The 16586-nt window shown below is 39.2% G+C and overlaps 1 long non-coding RNA gene across 4 annotated transcripts in view; it reads left to right on the forward strand.

Annotated features, from left to right (window-relative positions):
- The window catches only part of LOC103671550, a 35649-nt gene extending 20811 nt beyond the window's left edge, over positions 1–14838 (forward strand). Inside the window, exons 5-7 of one of the 4 annotated variants that reach the window (XR_005832818.1) lie at positions 1187–1240; positions 13106–13176; positions 13261–14215. This is a non-coding gene — a long non-coding RNA (uncharacterized LOC103671550). The other 3 variants (XR_570957.2, XR_570955.2, XR_005832819.1) reach the window with 3 other exon arrangements.
- The last annotated feature ends 1748 nt before the right edge of the window (positions 14839–16586 follow it).

Here is a 16586-nt window from a genome sequence, read left to right on the forward strand (position 1 = left end):
ATTTCAAATCAGTTTCAGTCTGTATCTTCCAAATGCAGCTCCAGGATTCTTTCCACTCGTTCATTCCAACATCTCTATTCTGGGACTATTATCAGAAGTGCCTGAACTTGTCTTTGGGAAATCCCGTCATTCACTCAAGTGCTTCATGAGGTGCTTTGATTATGAAAACAGAAGACATCTTAAAGCTTTGCTATGATGACAACTAAGAATGTTAACAGTCTATTAAAGTAAGATGTAAGGATTTAGGAAGATACGTATACCCTCACTGTATCTTCTCAAAAGCAGAGTGAGTAATATTGCCAGACAATTCACCCATAGCAGACGTGAGGAAAACAATAGCAGTAGACAGTTTGCTCTGTCTCTGGGATAGCTAAATTTTTTCCCATGAATTCAGAAGAAAAGGATGAGATTTTTCTAGGCTGAATACTCCCTAATTTTCGTTCTATACAAATAGCATAGTACCAACTGTGGACAAGATACTAAAATGCCTTTGAGATGTGCAATGCAAAAGGTATGATTTTAGACTTTGGATCAATGACCTCGAATTCAGGCTAACTTGAGATCCTTGTAAGGTTGTGGCTAAAATGAAATAAAAGAAGATACAAAAGTTGTTACAGAGTGCCTTGAATGTGTGTTAGAAACAATTAAATATGTATTTTTTTTGCTGTCTGATGAATGAAATCAAAGCATTCAGAAAATGCCCCTGGATTTCCAGGAAAGAAGAGCTTAATAGTTCATAGTAGTCAAAATTAGTTATGTTAGCAATAAATAAGTATGCAGCATATTTTGGAAATTTTCTTTTTGTAAAAGTGGTCCTAAGCTCCAGATCACCTTATTTAGGAAGTCAAACAAAAACAAAAACATAAAAACAAAAAAGAACCACAAAATATCAAGGCCTACTTCAGATCAATTAAATCTGAATCTCTAGGAGTTTTGGGGGGCTCGGGTTTTTTTTTGTTTGTTTTTTTGGCTTTTTTTTTTTTTTTTTTTTTTTTTAGCTTATCAGGACATTTAACATATGGCCACAGTTGAGGAATGTTGGTTTGTAACATCAATGGTCTTGAGTAGCAATCCCAGAAAACTTCTTTTCATGGTGACCATGACTTATGTGTGTCTATTTCAGTAATAATGTCCCATGGTGTACCCCCCTTTCCTTCTCATGATGGCCCTATTCATAATTTTTCAGTTTTCTGAAGAGGATCTGAAGGGGACACATCAGCCTGCAGTATCCCTAGCAATGGTAAGTGAAGTGTGAGAGAAGTAACATGAGAGCTGTTCCAGAGCCCACGTCTTAGAGCTGGAGGGAGGAAACAAATGAGAAGCTTCTTCTTCTTGATTATAAGTTGCTGTGACTGTTTTCTTGCTTTTTCCTTGTCTTTCTGGGTCCTTCCTTTTCTCCTTTTTCTCATTGCCTCCCTTATTTACTCCTCTGTGCTTCTCAGCTTCTTATCATCTTCATTTTATTTTTTCTTCATTCTCTTTCTCAGAGAAAAGATACTGGCTTGAGGATAAGAAAATTAAGCTGACGTGTAATCGGTTGTAAGTGCCAGTTAGTTCCGCCAGCTCCACTTGATGTCGGTTCTGTAACCATTTTGGGGTAGCTTAGCTATTTGTATGATTCCCAACCATCCTAGATTACCGTAGCACATCTTAGCTTTTGTATGAATGTCATGTGTGAGGAATACTTACCAAATGTTAGTTGGCTAAATTTCAGTGGTTATCCATTTTGTTGGTGTGCCATTGTTCAAAATATTCTCTTACTACCTTTTTTACTTCTGTAGAATCAGTAGTAGTGTCCCCATTTTCATTTCTCATTTTAGTAATTTGAGGCTTCTATTTTTTCCTTCTTAGTTCACCTATGCCAATTTGTTGATCTTTGCAAAGAACCACATTTTGATTTCATTAATTTTTGCTATTATTTTTCTATTCTCTATTTCATTGATCTTTGCTCTAACTTTTATTTCCTTCCTTCTGCCAGCTTGGGGGTTAGTTTGCTCTTTTTCTTGTTCTTTAAGGCGTAAAATTAGGTTGTTGTTTTGAGCTCTTTTTTTTTTTTATATCACCTACTGCATAATACTTTATTTATTTATTTATTTATTTATTTATTTATTTATTTATTATATTATGTTAGTCACCATACAGTACATCCCTAGTTTTTGATGTAAAGTTCCATGACTCATTAGTTGCGTATAACACCCAGTGCACCATGCAATACGTGCCCTCTTTAATACCCATCACCAGCCTAGCCCATTGAAGCCTTCCTCCCCTCTGAAGCCTTCAGTTTGTTTCCCAGAGTCCATAGTCTCTCACGGTTCATTCCCCCTTCTGTTTACCCCCCTTTCTTCTTCCCTTTCTTCTCCTACTGATCTTCCTACTTCTTACGTTCCATAAATGAGTGAAACCATATGATAATTGTCCTTCTCTGCTTGACTTATTTCGTTTAGCATCATCTCCTCCAGTCCCGTCCATGTTGCAGGAAATGTTGAGAAATCATTCTTTTGGATGGTTGAGTAATATTCCATTGTATATATGGACCACATCTTCTTAATCCAGTCATCTGTTGAAGGGCATCTCGGCTCCTTCCACGATTTAGCTATTGTGGATAATGCTGCTATGAACATTGGGGTGCATTAGGCCCTTCTCTTCACTACGTCTGTATCTTTGGGGTAAATACCCAGTAGTGCAATGGCTGGATCATAGGGTAGCTCAATTTTTAACTTTTTAAGGGACCTCCATTTTTCAAAGAACTGGAACAAACAGCCCTTAAATTTGTGTGGAACCAGAAAAGGCCCCAAATCGCCAAGGAATTGTTGAAAAGGAAAAACAAAGCTGGGGGCATCACGTTGCCAGATTTCAAGCTATACTACAAAGCTGTGATCACAAAGACAGCATGGTACTGGCACAAAAACAGACACTTAGACCAATGGAACAGAATAGAGAACCCAGAAATGGACCCTCAGCTCTTTGGGCAACTAATCTTTGATAAAGCAGGAAAAAACATCCAGTGGAAAAAAGACAGTCTCTTCAATAAATGGTGCTGGGAAAATTGGACAGCTATGTGCAAAAGAATGAAAATTGACCACTATCTCACACCATACACAAAGATAAACTCCAAATGGATGAAAGACCTCGATGTGAGACAGAAATCCATCAAAATCCTAGAGGAGAACATATGCAGCAACCTCTATGACATCGGCCACAGCAACCTTTTTCATGACACATCTCCAAAGGCAAGAGAAACAAAAGAAAAAATTAACTTGTGGGATTTCATCAAAATAAAAAGCTTCTGCACAGCCAAGGAAACAGTCAAAAAAACTAAGAGGCAGCCCACGGAATGGGAGAAGATATTTGCGAATGACACTACAGATAAAAGACTGGTATCCAAGATCTACAAAGAACTTCTCAAACTCAATACACAAGAAACAAATAAACAAATAATAAAATGGGCAGAAGATATGAACAGACACTTTCTTAATGAAGACATACAAATGGCTAACAGACACATGAAAAAATGTTCAAAATCATTAGCCATCAGGGAAATTCAAATCAAAACCACACTGAGATACCACTTTACACCAGTTCTTTTTTTTATATATATATATATAAACACTTAGAGCTATGAATTTGCCCCTTAAGCACTGTTTTTGCTACATCCTGGAAGTTATGATGTCTTTTTTTTTCACTTTCATTCATCTCTAAGTATTTTCTAATTTTACTTGTAATTTTTTTCTTTGATCCATTGGTCATTTAAGAATGCACTGTTTAGGGGCACCTGGGTGGCTCAGTTGGTTAAGTCATGATCTCAGGGTCCTGGGATCAAGCCCCACATCAAACCCCACAACACACTCTGTGCTCAGTGGGGAGTCTGCTTCTCCCTTTCCCTCTTCCTCTCCCTTTGCCCTTCCCCCCACTTAATGGTCTCGCTCTCTGTCTCTCTCAAATAAATAAAAAATCTTTTAAAAAAAGAATACATTGTTTAATTTCCACAAAATTGTGAAATTTCTAGTTTTACTTCTGTTACTGATTTCTACCTTCCAAGATGGTGGGGAAAGTTACTTCCTATGATATCTATCTTTCTGTATCTATTGAGACTTAATTTGTGGCACAACGTAATGCTGTATCCTAGCAAATGTCCTACGTGCACTTGAGAAGAATGGGTTGTGCTAGTGTTGTGTAGTCTTTTCTGTATATGTCTATCTAGTTGGTTTATTGTATTGTTAAGTTCCCTATCTCTTTAGTCACCCTCCGTCTGGTTATTCTATCCATTATTGAGAATGGGGTATTGAAGTCTATTACTATAACTGTAGAACTGTCTATTTCTCTCTTCGATTTTGTCAGTTTTTGCTTCATGTATTTTGATGGTCTGTCATCAGGTGTATAAATGATTATAATTGTATCTTCTTGCTGTATTAAATCTTAAAAACATATACTGTCATTCTTCGTCTCAAAATCTTTTGTGATTTAAAGTCCGTTTGTCTGATATTAATATAGCCATCCCTGCTCTCATCGGTTACTATTTGCATGGAGTATGTTTGTCCTTCCTTTCACTTTTGGTGTATTTGTTACTTTGGTTCTAAGGTGAGTATCTTGTAAACTGAATATACATGTGATAGAACATGTGCTGTTATCCACTCTTCTAATCTCTGTATTCCGGTTGGAGAGTTTAATTCATTTACATTAGTAAAGTAATTACTGATAAGGAGGGACTTCTGTCATTTTCCTATTTTTTCTTCTCTGTGCCATATAACTTTACTTGTCCTGCATTTTCTATATGACTGCTTTCTTTTGTGTTTAGTTGATATTTTTGTTTAAATTCTTTTCTCATTTTCTTTTGTTTATGTTCTATAGCTATTTTTCTTGTGGTTACCTTGGGGATTACGTTTAACATTCTAAGGTTAAAACACACTGTTTTGAATTTATACCAGCTTACCTTCAATGACATACAGAAACTCTGCTCCTTCACAGCCACATCCCTAGCCATTTAGGTTACTGATGTCACAAAATTGCATCTTTATACATTGTGTGTCCAAAAACATAACCTAATAATTCTTTTGAATGCATTAGTCTCATAAATTACATAGAAATCAAAATTTGGAGTTACAAACCAAAGTTATAATGATACTAGATTTTAGACTAATGATTTTTTTTAAATGAACTGGTTTCATCAATCATGTAGAAAACAAAAAGTGAAGTAACAAACTCCATAATTGTTGCTAAAAGAATACAAGTTTTTATAATTGCCCTTGTATTTTCCTTTATTGAGTTCTTTATTTTGCCATATAGCTTTGAGTTACTATCCGGTGTCTTGTCATTTCATCCTGCAGGACTCCTTTGAACATTTCTTGCAGGGCAGGTCTAGTGGTGATGAACTCCTTTACCTTTTGTTTATATGGGAATATCTTAATGTCTCCCTCACTTTCAAGGGATAATTTTGCCAGATGTGATAATCTTGATCCAACAGTTGCTTTCTTTAAGCACTATGAATTTATCAGTACACTGCCTTGTGGCCTCCAAATTTCTTGGTGAGAAATCTGCTGACAGTCTTATTGAAGATCCCTTGCCTCTCTCCTGTGCTCTCAAGATTCTCTTTGTCTCTCTGAAGTTTGATTACAATATGTCTCAATATGGGCCTCTTGGAGTTCATCTTACTTAGAGTTTGTTGAGTTTCTTGGATGTTTATATCCATGTATTCCATCAAATTTGGGAAGTTTTTAACCACTGTTTCTTCATATATTCTCCATGACCCTATAACTTTCTCATCTCTTTCTCAGACTCCCATAATGTGTATGTTGGTCCACTTGATAGGGTGCTATAGGTCCCTTAAGCTCTGTTCACTTTTCTCCAATCTTTTTTCTTTCTCTTTCTCAGACTTCATAATTTTCCTTACTTTATCTCTAAGTGTGCTGATTCTTTCTTCTGCTACTCAAGTTTGCCTTTGAATTCCTTTAGCAAAAAAATCATTTTTATCATTGTACTTTTCAGCTCCAGAATTTTTTTGGTTTCGTTTTAGGTTTTCTCTTGATTGATATTTCCATTTATGTGTGTGTGTGTGTGTGTGTGTGTATACCTTTGTTGTTGTTTTTTTTTAACTTGTTCCACATCTTTTTTAGGTCTTTGAGCATCTTTAAGATGGTTTTTTTAACTTGTTCCATATTTTCTTTGAGCATCTTTGAGATGGTTAAAAGTCTTTGCCTAGTATATCTGCCATCAGTTCTTTTGCAGTGACAGCTTCTGTTGATTTATTTTTTTCCTTTTAATGGGCCATACATTCCTATTTCTTGGCATTCCTTATGTTTTTTTGTTGAAAACTAGAAATTTGAATCTAAAAATGTAGAAACTCTGGAAATCAGGCTGTCCTCCTTTCCCAAGATTTGTTGAGTTCTTGTTGTTGTTGTTGTTTCTGTTTGATTGCTGTAGACTAAAAAATTATAATGATACTAGCTTTTAGCATCAGCCTGAGATGTAAACATAAGGTCATCTCAGGTCTTTTCTGAGTCTTTTGCTGGGCATGTGTGGTTAGTTTCTATTATCTCCTATATGTGCAGTTATTTTGAATGTCCTAGTCTTTAATGTCTAGCTCCCAAAAAGAGAGAAATGAAAAAAGTGAAGGGGCAGGGAAAGGGGAGGTGGCCCTTTAAGTCCCCTGGAAGTCACATCAGTCAGAGGGGAAGGGACTTGCAACAATGGGGATAAGTGCGACAATAATGGCTGCTACCTCTTTGTCTGCATCTGTATGATCAGGAGCAGGAACCAGTGGTCAGAGCATAGGTCCCTAATAGTTGGAGGACAGGGTCTGTTTTGCCCAACTTGGCTCCCACAAACTGTGTGTAAGCTGCTCTGGGGACATGCACAATGACTGCCATGCAGCTGGGAGTGGGGATGGGTTGCTGCTACTGTGCTAAGAGTTGAAATAAACTGAAAATAACCACAAGTTACTGTCCATGCCTTCCTTCGGAAGTTGCAAGTTTTCCAGGGAGTCCAGAGTTCCAAAAAGTTTGCATCAGACAGATTCTGCCAGTGTAGTTGTTGTCTAGGTATGAAGACACACTCCTGGCGCTTCCTAGTCTGTCATCTACCCAGAGTCCCACGAATGACTAATTTTTAATCATTTCAACAAGGATCATTTTTTAATTAATTAATTTAGCTTTCTAAAAACATGATTAATCTGAAATTTCAGAGAAGGAAAATTTTTCAAAAGAGATTTCTGATCATCTCAGAGTCCTTTGTTCAGTCTTCATTGTCCAAAAGCAAAGTATGTATTGGAGAACAAATTTCACAAGAGACTCTTAACCTTTTCCCTGTGACCTGACATGTTCAAATTTCAGTATTCATATGCAAGCATTATGTACTAGAGATGGTCACAAATAGACTTACACCAAGTTTCCTTCCTTTAATGTTTACGTCAATACCAGTGTCTGAGCAGTACACAGTTTTTCTTCTCTTTAACTCAACAACTAAACTCAAGATCAATTTCAGACATTTCATGGCTCTTCCAGGTCACGTTGAGGCTGTAGATGGGAGAAGAAAATATTTCTGCTTCAATGGAGATTTTGCCTAAGGATGCAGCTCCGTTTCTCAATCCATATTGAATGAAACATCTATGCACTTAATAGTTCATTCATTAATCTATAGACTGAGTTCTTGTTTCCACTAGCACTTTTTAAGACCCTCATCACAGTCTAGTGAGTCTGATTTCTTAAGGAACCCTCAGGCTATTGGGTGAGAAAGACATTCACAATCAATTATATTAAGGCACAGTTAAGTGAGATATTACAGAGCACAGAAGGGGAAAGGACAAATGCTGCTCAGAGGAGTCAGGAAAGGACATCACAGGGATGATGCCTGATCTCAGACTTCAAGATAATTGGGAGTTAATGAGGCAAAGAATAACGAGAACAGTAAAATAAGCGAAGGGAACAGCATATGCAATGACACGTTGGCATGTTCAGAGACGTGGAATTCAGAATGCTATCAGGATGTTTATGGAAAGAAGGGGTGGGTGGAAGGAAGATTCTAGAAGCTGAATTTTGACTTTTAGGTCCTCTGACCTAAGGTTATTGGACCTGCTTCTATAGGCAATAGAGCATAAATAAAGGGAATTTTGAAGCAGAGAGTGGTTTGTATTTGTTTTCCCGAAAGCTATTTCTAACAGCACACAGAGGATTAATTAGGCACTGGTAGCAAGCAAAGTAGTGCAAGAAAGAAATGTCCTCGGCCTTGGAGAGAAGGTGGAGAAGAGGATTCATGCTTGAGAGACCTTTATGACATGTTATTGACAGAACCTGCTATTGGTTGGGCTTGAACTGTAAAGGAATTTTGCTTAGGAGAAGGTTAACTTTGAAGCAGCTGAGGTCACTAGAGGTAACGAACAGGTCACTATAAATTCAGACTTGCTGTTTGAGAGAGATGAAGTTACTCGGATGTACAAGGTAAATAGAGTATAGCTGGACTGGAAAGAGAAGTTAGCCAAGGGCCAAACTCCAATGGCAGGGCTTCCATTTCAGATCTTAGCTAAATCTTAGTACACTCTACATGTCCAGAGTTTAGTAGGATTTCTGCAGGTTTGAGTGGATGAATTATCTTCTGAGTCCTCTTATATTAATTTATATTACATAGCTTTTGAATCTCTGGGCAAAGATTGGGCCTAATTAGTAGTATATTACAGCAGGCCCCCCTCTCCCTTACCCATGGGGGTTACATTCTAAAATCCCCAGTGAATGCCTGAAATTATGAATAGTATGGAACCCTACATATGCTGTGTTTTTTCCTATACACATGTACCTATGATAAGTTTAATTTATAAATTAGACACAGTAAGAGATTACAACAAGTAATAAAAAATTGAATAGTAACAATGTACTATAAGGAAAGTCATGTGATGTAGTCTCTGTCAAAATATCTTATTGTACTGTACCCACCTTTCCTCTTCTCGTGATGATATCAGATGATAAAATGCCTATGTGATGAGATGATGTGAGGGCAATGATGTAGGCGCTGGGACGTTAGCGTTAGTCTACCATTGACCTTTCTGATGATACACCAGACTGCAGTTGAGCTCAGGTAACAGAAACCATGGAAAGTGAAACCACGGATAAAGGGGGACTACTGTATTCTTTTTTAAATTATTTTTTAAGGGGCGCCTGGGTGGCGCAGTCATTAAGCGTCTGCCTTCAGCTCAGGGCGTGATCCCCGGAGTTCTGGGATCGAGCCCCATATCGGGCTTCTCCACTAGGAGCCTGCTTCTTCCTCTCCTGCTCCCCCTGCTTCTGTTCCCTCTCTCGCTGGCTGGCTCTGTCAAATAAATAAATAAAATCTTAAAAAAAAATTATTTTTTAAAAGAGTAAAGTATTAGAGCAGCAGTGACTTGCTTCTTAATAAGAAGAATTGATCATCATTTTTACATGTTTAGTAGAAGAGAAGTGCTATGAGAGGGGTTATAGTCACAATCCTATAAAGTAAGAAGCACTCAGAGCCTCATAGCACAAAGGAACATCCAGCTTAGAGAGTTTAATAACTGGGATTCCAGCTCAGGTGCCATCTCTCCAGATCCCACGCTCTAAGCCAGTAGTTGTAAAACATGACTGATGCCTCCATTCACCCCCCAGAGATTTTGCCTTAATCGCCTCAAGTGAAGCTCAGGCATTGGTCCTAAAAGCTCCCGTGGCAATTCTAATTGCGGCTAGAGATGCAAACCGCTGCTTCACATCTTATTACTCCACCGCCTTCTGTTCTGGAAGATGCCACACGATCGCACTATCTCCGTGACCCCCCCCGGAGCTCAATGCAGATGGTGCCCCACGGAGATGTATAGTTAGGCAGCTGTGCCTCAATGCATGTTCATTCTCTGAAAAAAACCCTTCAAATCTAAGAGTTTTAATAAGTATAATTAATTGGAATCCTTTGTTTATATGAAGCCAATCAGAGCCTGGAAAGATTTTCCAACTCTTTAAGGGTTATGTGATAGTTTTTAATAACGTCAGAGATCCTATGGATGTATCAAGAATTACCATAATCGATATATTTATTTGATTGCTTGTACCTATAACAGTAGAATCACAAATACAAAACTGGCTAAAATGCTTTAATTTCCGAGGTGGAGAACAATGTCGTGGTATTACCATTCAGAGCGGTATTACTAGGGGAAGGTGGAACCATATGGCCATCGAAGTAGGGAAGTCACGATAAACTGCCATTCTTAATCCTTGCAGTTGTCTTACTCTTTTTGAAAACCTTCGACTTCATTTACTCTTGAGAGGACTTCACAGAGCTCCTTACCAACTAAAAGTGGTCTGATCTCTTACCAACTAAAAGTGGTCTGAAAACAGCAACAAGAGCAAGGGAGGGACGGGACGGAGGTAAGCTAAGAGTGTAGATGGAATAGGCTTTGCCCTGAAACTGGCTGGGTAGTGTCATCTTCAGATGCCATCCAGAAGATTCCTGAATGCAGGCAGCAGGAATGGAACCAGAGCAATATAAACATTAGCTCTTACAGAAAGAGAATGGGCACTGGAGACAGTCCAGTCCCTTCTTGCCTGATAACGTCACTAGCTGTGTGACCTTGAGCAAAATCATTAACCTCTCTGAATTTCAGTTTGCTCTTCTATAAAAGGACATGGTGATGCCTTCGTCCCAGGGTTTATGTGACCTCCTAACTGTGAAAGTACCCAGCTCAGAGCCTCGTTATTGATTTCTCCTCCACATTGGCCTTGCCTGAAGGACTGTGGTAGCAAAAGCAGAAAGCATACGGGAATGGCAGCCGTGGTGGTAGCAAGTCAAAGGCAATGAGGTGACAACGAGGTGGGCTGGCCACGGAGCACCAGTGCAAGATTGGAAGCCTCCAGTATGGCTACAGTCACACACCATCAATTCCATCTGTTTGCCGAAAAGGAACCGCCGTTGTAACGCCGTAGCCTCCTACCCATCAGGGAATAATTCAGCTTGGCCTGCTTTCAGCAGGTCAGCTCGATACCCTGTAGGGTCTCCTCAGAAAGAGCACAGGCTACAGTCATTTCATTTTATGATGCTGCTGCCTGGGTTTTCATTTAATTAAGAAGACTGACCTTTAGAAAGAGAGTTTATTTTTTTTTTTCTTCCTCTAGCTTAGCTTACTATGATCCTAATGGAAGCTGAAAATCTGATGGTAAAGAGTGCCAAGTTTGCACTGATAAGGCTAACACATTGTTCCTATCCTTACAAAGAAATTAAATAAGCATAATTATGGATGCATAAGCCAAAATCTCTTTCAGATAAACCCGACCTCAAGTAGATGAGAAGGTGGGAACAGTAGGAAATGAAAGATAAACCCTAGAGGAATGTATTAAAAAAAAAAAAAAAAAAAACCAAAAAACTCACATACCAAAGAAGAGAGGCCCCCAGAACACATATCCTTGTAATTAGCCTTTATCCTAAGCAAATTAAAGTCAGCTTCTTACCAAATCCTTTAAGCCTCTAGAGATGGAGAAGTAGCTACTTAGAGGCTCTGTTGTGTCCAGTATTTGTGGCGGTTCTTAGATAGAATGGCCACACGAACTGGTGGGAAAGGGGTGGTGACCTGTCAGAGTGACTGCAGGCCTGCCCGCACTCTGCATTTGCCGACGGTGGATGATGTCGTGCTCCACAAGGTCAACAAGAGGATGGGGACCTTCAAGCTCCACTGGAGTCTGGAGAAGACTCTGGCATTTGCTCTGCCCTGGATTTATCTGCATACTCCCACGACCTAGTCTCTGCTTAGGAGAGCTCATGAGCTTCGGCCCTGACCCTAAGATCGCAGCCCCTGCTGGCGTGTGTGGGTTCTTGATTTTTGCTGCCCTTTTTCCTCTCTGCTGGAGAACACATTGGTCTTCCCAGAGACCGTTCATCTGGATAGAATGAGATGGCGTTACCAACACAGACCACGTGACTCTCAGCCGGGTCCTGCCTGTGTCTGGAGGCCGAGTGCACAGTCGTCATTCAGCCCACAATGCCACACCAATGACAACTCCTTAGGGTGGTGATGGGCTTAGGCCCCTGGAGTCTGTAATGACCTGTTTCCCAATGTCACCCCGTTGGTAAGCGGCCTTTCTGTAATCAGCTATCATTGGTTTATTGATAGATGAAAGAAACAATATGATGTTTACTCAAACTAAGGCTTTGGTGCCAAGGAATTCTGGTTTGTGTCTCCCTAACTGTGAGCGCTTTTATTTCTGGTCCTTTTAAAGGTTGTAAAGTATCATTCAATACAAAATGGAGCAAAGAGATAGAGAAACAAAATACGAATGGGATCTTTGAATAAATGTTGCTAGGTGAAATCCTAAATTACACTGTTATAGCCCCTGGTTTTCTCACGCAGTGTTAGTTTAGGTAGTAAACTGGCGTTACTTTCCCAGGCACGTCTGCGCCGCGTGAGAAGAGAGACTGTTTCTCACGTTGCTAATTTAATAGCCTTGCTCCGGGCTTTGGCATCACCTTAAATGAAGAAAAGGTCAAGAAAATACGAGACCATGAGCAGTGCTTGTACTTAGAGCACCTATTTCTACCTTCCCAGGGCCTTCCCACCCTTGGATATTTTCTTGTCCATTATACACGAATTCATTGCAGGTCACGTAATTTACCACAAGCATGAATGAACTCAAGGAAAGGAGTGTCATCAACAAAATCGCTTTTGTGTACCTACCGGTGTCTATTGCTAGAGACCCGCGCGCACACACACGCACATATGCATATGCTCTCATTTTAACATAGCCAAGAAATAAAAGTCATTTTTCAACTTGAAGCTCTGGTATATAACAGAGCTCTTCTCACCTCTGCTTATTATATACCTTAAGGGAAATGGGAAGCCAAACAGCAACCCTTACAGCACGCCACTCCTTCTAAGAGCAGAGTCTGACTGTCTTTATTTGAGCTGGCATGGCATTGAAATGTATCCTCACATAAGATAATAGCAGTCATTGCACACATCAGAGTGGAAATAAAATCCATCCACAAGGAGAAGACTAGGTGGAGGGGATGCGTGTCCTTAATAAAGGCCGTGTGGAGAATCCTATAAAGGCTTTCACTTCTATTTTTAGTATGACAGATATTCTCTGATAGAAGGATTTTTCTTTCTTACCTGTAATTTTTTTTTCAGATATTGACAACACCTGCAATATCTTCTCCAGCTGATGTTATGATCCATGTGGCTGATTTAACACAATGCCTGTCAGTTGCCCAAATCCTCCCGGGGAAAGGCAGTTTCACGCACACCTCCTTATGGATCATCCCAGCTCTTATTTCTTTTTCCAGATAACAGTCATCACTGCTGCCCTGAACTACCCACACGAGACTTCTCCCCCGCGAGCCAGCTACAACTATTTAAAATACACTTTTAGGTGACATCTTTGCTATTGAGAAGGGCTCTCAATAGAATGCAGTAGTTTCTTCACAAGAGAATGTTGGCCTTGAACGCACAGGACAGAACTGGGGGTTGTGCTTCATTGTAAATGGCGGCCGAGATGATCTAATATGGAGATACAGTGCATTCTTTTCTTTAGCGTCTTCCTGTTGCTAAACTAATAATACCCAGGGGGAGGGGAAAATGGGAAAGAGGCTCTATTTTCCTTCCTTGGTAATGACTGCTTGTGACCTTGAGTGTGTTGTAGACGGACATACGGATGTAAACCTGATTCAAAAATAAATTGTTTTTGATTATTTTTTTTGAATTAGAAATCTGAATTATTCTTTTCTAAAGATGCATATTCCATTTTCAATCTCCCTTCTCTTCTCTAGTCCTTCTTGCTTAAAAAAAAAAAAAAAAAAAGGCACCGTGGCTTCGTCTCTTAATAGAATTCATACCAGTCCTCCTGGCAAAGAGAGAGATGGAAAGAGAGAGAGACCAGTGGCAAAATGTCAGGTGTGACAAGATGATACCAGCAGAAGGTGTAGTGACAAGGAGAGGGAAAGAAAGGCCCATGATCAAAGGGAGGTAGAGCTAAGGAGGATAATAGGATGGAACAGAGCAGAAAAGTTGGCACCGGTTCTTTCCAGCAAGTTTGCGTCAAACGGCTAGCAGGTGCTCTCTTCAATGCCGCGCTAGAAAGGGCTGAAACACCCAGACACGGACCGCACAAAGGCAAGGAGTACTTGTTGCCACAGCCCCCTGCTGCTATTTCTGTAACATCACTGAGGGAACAGTGCATGCCCTTGCCTACCTCCCCCAGGAGGCCCCTGGAGCAAATGGTCTTTGGCTTACTCACCTCTCTTTTCCCAGAGCCAGCAGACAGCCTGGTGCATGAGAACCACCTACCAAATGTTTCTTAAGTTGTGTTTGAAAATTGGGTCAAAATGAGTTGTTCTTCGAGAGCTCTAGAGGTAAGACAGCATAGATTCCAAGGCCCCGGGGCTTACCCCCAAAGGGGCCTTGCATTTCAGAAAAGGTTTTCTGTAAGATTGGCCAGGGGGTATGGGAAGAAAGTTGACTTGTTATTCAACATTAGAAAATAAAAACAAAGCATTGAAGAGAAAACATGGGTGCAGCAAGAGAGAAAGGAAGAGAGGACATGGAGGGGAGTGGAGCAGTCTGCTTTTTGTGAAGGGGGCTTGAGAAAAGACAGGTGCAAGAAGACCCCAATGAGAAGAGAGATCCTGAGAAACTCACAGAGATTCCTGAGAGAGTAACTCAGGGTGTACAAACGTGTCGCCATCCATTTCAGAGGCCAAAAACACCTGCCTACATGTCCACGGCCACTTAGATTGTAGAATTTGCTACAAAGAAAAAAAAAGAAAGAAAGAAACTGACAGGTTTGAAGTGGATGTTTGTATAATCTATGATTGGGAATGGGAGGAGACGGGGTGCAGGCCGACATAAGGAGGGTGTTGAGAGGGGGAAATTTAAGTCAGATCCATATATTTTACAATGTGGCACCGTATCTTTTACTCTTAAAATTTTTCTTCCAGTCTTGCCAGTGTCCGTATATTTGCTTCTACGTATATTCACTTATACTCTTTAATTTATGCCATTTTGCTATTTTACCTGTTATGCCATATTTTAAAAAATCTGCCCCTCATTTTCTGAAATACAGATTTGAACTAACATGAAACTATAAAAGTATAGGTCTGGATTTTTCAAAAATAGAGATTTTTTTAAAGATTCTATTTATTTATTTGTCAGAGAGAGAGAGAGAAAGGGAGAACAAACAGGGAGAGCCACAGGCAGAGGGAGAAGCAGGCTCCCCTCTGAGCAAGGAGCCCGATGCGGGACTTGATCCCAGGACTCTGGGATCAGGACATGAGCCGGGCACCCCATACATAGAGAGTCTTAATTGTAGGGCAATCTTATAATCATATTTATGCTTATTTCACAGAGTGTAATAGTCAAATGAGCTCTGGTCATTTCACTATCAATCTATACCAGGACGACAGCAACGTGGTTCGTGGGATTTTGGCATTCTCCGTGGATTTGCCTGGCATTCAAGTAACCAAAGTCATCACTTTCTGGATCATAATTTCAGAAAATGAGATAGCTCCTAGTTTTAAAGCCACAAATTTGTCCTTTATCCTAACTCTATCCATTTCATCGAGTTGTTCATTATCAATTGGCTTCTGATTAGAAAGTAAGACTTGGAAAATATTAAGTAAAAGTTATTTTCTCCCAGTTAATTTGTGCTCTGTCCTGTTTTTGCTTTTAGGAAATAAAAAGTTTGAAAATTATTTCTCATTTAATCAATATTCTTTCTCAAATTGAAACAGAAAACTATTTTTTTTTTGGCTTTTTTAACTTTTTAACAATGGAATTTAGCCTCCGAGTTAATATTTTGGATGAATGATTCTTATTCCTAATTTTTTTCATAGATAATATTATGTATTTCATTAAACATTTTTAGAAGACAGAACGCACTTCAGCAAATATTTACATTTTTTTAAATAACCACACGATTTCCTTAAATAGCTGTTCTCATTTTTTTGGTACGGTCTGTTTGACATAAATCGCCCCTTTCTTTATCTTCATTTGTAAAATGATCGTTTTTATTGCCATTAGTATTTTTAACTCATTTTCCATGTGAAAGGTCCCATCGATTCTCATAGGATCCATGACTCTTACATTCTGTGAACAGAATGAATGAATACACCAATATGCATTTATTCAATTTAATATTTAAAAATTTGTTGCCAACATCTCTCTGAGCATGAACAGTTCTGACGAGCATCTCTGTTTGGCACTGAGACCAGAGCATCACTGTAGCCCTGATTTTGGAATCAGAGAGTGAATAAAACACTAGTTTGCTTTTTCTACACCTACAATTATTTAGGACAAAGAGTGTGCCATGCCTTATTTAAACAATATTAGAATACGTAGAAGTGATAATTAAAATTTTTTTAACTTCCTGATTTTAGTCTTGAGAAGCCAATACCTAATCTAATTAGGGCATGAGAAACAATTCCAGCACATTCCGCATTAAATTTGAATATGGAAAAGTAAACTCATGGAAAGAAGAGCCACTGTTAACAGTTTAAAAGCCCAGAAAACAAATGTATCAGGAGTAGTTTTCTTCTGATTCTTCAAAAGTTTTTTTTTCCAGTTTAGTATTTTGTTTTTTTTTTTTTTTTACAAAGATCTCTCATATATGTTCTGC

This window comes from Ursus maritimus, unplaced genomic scaffold (genome assembly GCF_017311325.1).
Source record: "Ursus maritimus isolate PB19 unplaced genomic scaffold, ASM1731132v1 scaffold_6, whole genome shotgun sequence".
Lineage (NCBI taxonomy): Eukaryota > Metazoa > Chordata > Mammalia > Carnivora > Ursidae > Ursus > Ursus maritimus.